The sequence below is a fragment of the Pan troglodytes genome, chromosome 9 (assembly GCF_028858775.2).
Source record: "Pan troglodytes isolate AG18354 chromosome 9, NHGRI_mPanTro3-v2.0_pri, whole genome shotgun sequence".
In the NCBI taxonomy this organism is placed as follows: Eukaryota; Metazoa; Chordata; class Mammalia; order Primates; family Hominidae; genus Pan; species Pan troglodytes.
In genome coordinates this window covers 104,952,417-104,958,755 of record NC_072407.2, presented here as the reverse complement: position 1 = coordinate 104,958,755, position 6,339 = coordinate 104,952,417, and the positions used below count along the sequence as shown (strand labels likewise).

At 42.2% G+C, this 6,339-nt stretch overlaps 1 non-coding gene across 1 annotated transcript; it reads left to right on the top strand.

Moving 5' to 3' along the window:
- The first annotated feature begins 3,154 nt into the window (after positions 1–3,154).
- Positions 3,155–3,216, top strand: LOC112204873 (U7 small nuclear RNA). The gene has a single exon (XR_002938619.1). It is a non-coding gene; the product is annotated as a U7 small nuclear RNA (small nuclear RNA).
- Positions 3,217–6,339: the final 3,123 nt, after the last annotated feature.

Here is a 6,339-nt window from a genome sequence, read left to right as displayed (position 1 = left end):
TTTAAGCACTCCTTTTTAGTTATCCCCACCTGCCCAGTTCCCTTATTAGGCCGAGACACTTTAACTAAGTGATCTGCTTCCCTGACTATTCCTGGACTACAGCTACATCTCATTGCCGCCCTTCTTCCCAATCCAAAGCCTCCTTTGCATCCTCCTCTTGTATCCCCCCACCTTAACCCACAAGTATAAGATACCTCTACTCCCTCCTTGGCGACCGATCATGCACCCCTTACCATCTCATTAAAACCTAATCACCCTTACCTCGCTCAATGCCAATATCCCATCCCATAGCACACTTTAAAAGGATTTAAGGTAGCAGCCTGTTATCACTCGCCTGCTAAAGCATGGCTTTTTAAAGCCTATAAACTCTCCTTACAATTCCCCCATTTTACCTGTCCTAGAACCAGACAAGGCTTACAGGTTAGTTCAGGATCTGCGCCTTATCAACAAAATTGTTTTGCCTCTCCACCCCGTGGTGCCAAACCCATATACTCTCCTATCCTCAATACCTCCCTCGACAACCCATTATTCTGTTCTAGATCTCAAATATGCTTTCTTTACTATTCCTTTGCACTCTTCATCCCAGCCTCTCTTTGCTTTCACTTGGACTGACCCTGACACCCATCAGGCTCAGCAAATTACCTGGGCTGTACTGCCACAAGTCTTCACAGACAGCCCCCATTACTTCAGTCAAGCCCAAATTTCTTCCTCATCTGTTACCTATCTCAGCGTAATTCTCATAAAAACACACATGCTCTCCCTGCCGATCATGTCCAGCTGATCTCTCAAACCCCAACACCTTCTACAAAACAATAACTCCTTTCCTTCCTAGGCATGGTTAGATACTTTCGACTTTAGATACCTGGTTTTGCCATCCTAACAAAACCATTATATAAACTCGCAAAAAGAAACCTAGCTGGACCCATAGATCCTAAATCCTTTCCCCACTCCTCTTTCCATTCCTTGAAGACAGCTTTAGAGACTGCCCCCACCCTAGCTCTGACTCACCCCAACCCTTTTCATTACCCACAGCCGAAGTGCAGAGCTGTGCAGTTGGAATTCTTACACAAGAACTGGGACCGCGCCCTGTAGCCTTTTTATCCAAACAACTTGACCTTACTGTTTTGCCTAGCCCTCAAGTCTGTGTGTGGCAGCCACCACTGCCCTAGTACTTTTAGAGGCCCTTAAAATCACAAACTGTGCTCAACTCACTCTCTACAGTTCTCATAACTTCCAAAATCTATTTTCTTCCTCACACCTGATGCATATACTTTCTGCTCCCTGGCTCCTTCAGCTGTACTCACTCTTTGTTGAGTCTCCCACAATTACCATTGTTCCCGGCCCATACTTCAATCCAGCCTCCCACGTTATTCCTGATACCACACCTGACCCCCATGACTCTATCTCTGATCCACCTGACATTCACCGCATTTCCCCATATTTCCTTCTTTCCTGTTCCTTACCCTGATCACACTTAGTTTATTGATGGCAGTTCCACCAGGCCTAATGGCCACACACCAGCAAAGGCAGGCTATGCTATAGTACAAGCCACTAGCCCGCCTCTTAGAACCTCTCATTTCCTTTCCATTGTGGAAATCTATCCTCAAGGAAACGATTTCTCAGTGTTCCATCTGCTATTCTACTACTCCTCAGGGATTATTCAGGCCCCCTCCCTTCCCTACACATCAAGCTCGAAGATTTGCCCCCGCCCAGGACTGGCAAATTGGCTTTACTCAACATGCCCTGAGTCAGAAAACAAAAATACCTGTTAGTCTAAGTAGACACTTTCACTGGATAAGTAGAGGCCTTTCCTACAGGGTCTGAGAAGGCCACCACAGTCATTTCTTCCCTTCTGTCAGATGTAATTCCTCAATTTAGCCTTCCCACCTCTATACAGTCTGATAACAGACCAGCCTTTATTAGTCAAATCAGCCAAGCAGTTTTTCAGGCTCTTGGTATTCAGTGAAACCTTTATATCCCTTACAGTCCTCAGTCTTCAGGAAAAGTAGAACGGACTAAAGGTCTTTTAAAAACACACCTCACCAAGCTCAGCCACCAATTTAAAAAGGAATGGACAATACTTTTACCACTTTCCCTTCTCAGAATTCAGGCCTGTCCTCAGAATGCTACAAGGTACAGCCCATTTGAGCTCCTGAAGAGATGCTCCTTTTTATTAGGCCCCAGTCTCATCCCAGACACCAGACCAACTTAGACTGTGCCCCCAAAAAACTTGTCATCCCTACTATTTTCTGTCTAGTCATACTCCTATTCACCGTTCTCAACTACTCATAAATGCCCTGCTCTTGTTTACACTGCCAGTTTACACTGTTTCTCCAATCACAGCTGATATCTCCTGGTGCTATACCCAAACCACCACTCTTAAAGTAAATAAATAATCTTTGCTGGCAAGGCTATGCTGAACCTCCTTAGGCACTCTCTAATTAGATGTCCTAGGTCCTCCCAATTCTTAGTCCTTTAATACCTGTTTTTCTCCTTCTCTTATTCTGTTTAGTTTTTTCAATTCATTCAAAACCGTATCCAGGCCATCACTAATAATTCTACACGACAAATGTTTCTTCTAACAACCCCACAATATCACCCCTTACCACAAAATCTTCCTTCAGCTTAATCTCTCCCACTCTAGGTTCCCACGCTACCCGTAATCCCGCTTGAAGCAGCCCTGAGAAACATCACCCATTATCTCTCCATACTACATCTAAAAATTTTCGCCGCCCCAACACTTTACTATTTTGTTTTATTTTTCTTATTAATATAAGAATACAGAAATGTCAGGCCTCTGAGCCCAAGCTAAGCCATCATATCCCCTGTGACTTGCACGTACACATCCAGATGGCTGGTTCCTGCCTTAACTGATGACATTCCACCACAAAAGAAGTGAAAATGGCCTGTTCCTGCCTTAACTGATGACATTCTCTTGTGAAATTCCTTCTCCTGGCTCATCCTGGCTCAAAAGCCCCTAAAACGGCCCCACCCCTATCTCCTTTCGCTGACTCTCTTTTTGGACTCAGTCCGCCTGCACCCAGGTGATTAAAAGCTTTATTGCTCACACAAAGCCTGTTTGGTGGTCTCTTCACATGGACATGAATGAAACAAACTCTTGGCATCCAAATTAAGCCATCAAAGCCTCAGCTTCCACAGTCAAGGCTCTTTTAGAATTTGCCTAGTGGGTTTTCTGGTGAAAACTAGACTGCCCCCAAAAAGTGTGGGCTCGCTTTTATCACTGACCTTTGCTTGAGTCCCTTTCTAGACATTATTAGATGGCAACAAAGAATGGAAAAGCACAAATTAAACTGATATCCCATGTACTGACTGATCCAGATTCAAGTGGTAACTGAGACAACTGAAGACTGAAAATAAAATGGCTTCCTGTTGACAGCACCCTGGTCTTGCTGCATACTTGCTGCTTTTGTGTTCTCATTATTAATACAGAATTTCGGCCTTTTAAAAAAAGTATTGCATGTGAGTATGGATCAATTGCTATAAAGTTGAATTTGTATAAGAAGCATGCTGTGTAACCCAGGAAGCACATTCATCTTCAATGTAGTAATAATGCCTTTCCTATGTGCCAGTTGCCATTTGTTTTACAGGTGTTAATTCGTGTACTCCTCAGAACAACCCTGTGAAGGGGGTACTACATTTATAAAGGAGGAAACAGGCACAGAGAGGTTGAGGCATGTACTGACGGTCACACAGTAAGTGGCACAGCCAGGATGTTAGCTCAAGTAGTCTGCATCCTGTCTGAGCTCTTAACCAGTAAGATATATGAGCCCTCATGGTCCCATAGACTCAGCTACTTTATCTCTGGCTTCATGCCTTCAATTTCCCTTTTTTAAATTTTATTTTATTTTATTTTTGATACAGAGTCTTGCTCTGTCACCCACGCTGGAGTGCAGTGGTGCAATCATGGCTTACTGCAGCCTCAACCTCCTAGGCTCAAACCATCTTCCCACTTAGCTTTCTGAGTAGCTGGGACTACAGGCGTGCCACCACGCAGGGCTTTTTTTTTAAATTTTTTTTTAGAGACATGGTCTCGCCATGTTGCCCAGGCTAGTCTCTAACTCCTGGGCTTAAGTGATCCTCCTGTCTCTGCCTCACCTCCTAAAGTACAGGTGAGAGCCACCACTCCCAACCCCAGGAGTCTTGCTCTGTCACCCAGGCTGGAGTGGCAGTGGCGTGATCTTGGCTCACTGCAACCTCTGCCTCCTGGGTTCAAGTGATTCCCCTGCCTCAGCCTCCTGAGTAGTTGGGATTACAGGCGCCTACCACCACATCCAGCTACTTTTTGTATTTTTAGTAGAAACAGGGTTAACCATGTTGCCCAGGCTGGTTTCGAACTTGTGACCTCAACTAATCTGCCTGACTCGGTCTCCCAAAGTGCTGGGACTTCAGGTGTGTGCCACTGTGCCTGGCCCCAATTTCCCTTCTTGAAGCTCTGCCATCTTCCTATCTTCCTCATGTGCTCCACCACCCAGTTTCAGAGTTGAGATGGACTGACCCAGTCATAATTTTCCAGTCCTTCCTAGTGTCTTCTCATAGCATGCCCCTAGTAGAGACAAGAGCACTCATCTTATGATACACATTTAGTTGGTTACATGCCCATCTTTTTGGGGGGACTCTTTAAGGGGAGACATCTTATCTTATTCCTCTTTTATATCCTCCACTACTTATACTAGACCTGGCAAGTAGCAAATGCCAATTAACTGAAGATATATCACTACCCTTTCTCCACACTCTTTATTTTCCTTCTTTCCTTTATTTTTCACAGTACTTAGACCTCTAATATACTATTTGTTTTTTAATTAAAAATTTTTTTTTACTACGTGGCTGTAAGACATGCTTATTTTGGCTTTAATAGATAGGACAATTTTCCAAAATGGTTGTGCCAATTTACAATCCTACCAGCAATGTATGAGATTCCAAACTGCTCCAAATCATTGCCAACCCTTGAAATTGACAAGTCATTTTTAATTCTAGCCATTCTGGTGATCTGGGGTAGTGGTATTCAACTGTGGTTTTAATGTGCACATTTCAATTAGCACCTTTTCATGTGCTTTGTGGCCATTTGTATAGCCTGTATTGTGAAGACATTATTGTGTTCAAGCGTTTTGCCTACATTTTTAAGAAGTTGTGTTGTCTATCATTTTCTTATTGATCTATGGAAGTTCTTTATATATTTTCTATATGAATTCTTTCTATACACAAGAATGTATATGTATATTTAAAATTGACTCAGCCAATTCACTCTTAATTTCTAATAAAAAATGTAAATTTCTATATAAAAAATATATAATTGACTCAGCCAATTCACTCCTGAGTTCAGAGAAATTAGTAATGTGATCAGTTATATATATGTATAAGAATGTTCATAGCAACTTTATTCCCAATATCCCCAAACTGGAAGCAATAAAATGTCCAGGAGAACAATAAAAAAATTATGGCATATTTATAATACAGAATATAATACAACGAAAAATAAATTTCAGCTATGTGCAACTACATGGCGAATCGCAGGTAAAATTTTGAGTGAAAGAAGCCAACACAAAACAGTACCTCCCATATAATACCATTACTGGTTTTCTTATATATAATTTCATTAATTATATGGAATGTAGTGTTTTGTGTCTGGCTCTTTCACTCAGAAAACTAATATATACTGATACAAATCAGAATAATAGTTATCTTTGGAGGCTTATTACTTTTAGAAGGGAAACAAGGAAACCTTCTGAAAGGCTGAAAATATCCTTTCTCTATCTGGATATGGGTATCGGTTACAAATACGTAAAAGTTAATTAAACTGTTCTTAAGTTTGTATTGGTTATATCCCAGTTAAAAATAAAGTTTTTAAGGAATGTTTATATATATATATGTCAGGTACTGTGGCTCACGCCTATAATCCCACCACTTAGAGATCACCAATCTGCCGAGGTAGGTGGATTGCTTGAGCCCAGGAGTTCAAGACCAGCCTGGCCAACATGGTGAAATCCCATCTCTACAAAAAATACAAAAATTATCTGGGCATGGTAGTGCAAGATTGTAGTCCCAGCTACTCAGGCCTGGGACTAGGTCTCGAGAATCACTTGAGCCTGGGAGGTCAAGGCTGCAGTGAGCTGTGATCACACCACTGTACTCCAGCCTGGGCGAAAAAGTGACACTCTGTCTCAAAAAAGAAAATAATGTGTTTATTTTCTGTCTCCTCCTTCTTGCCTCATGAGGGCCAGGACTTCTGACTATGATTGTATACCCAATGTCTAGGGTAGTACCTGTTATATAGTAGGTGCTCAGTATTGAATGAATTGACATGTTAATGCATGTGTGCCT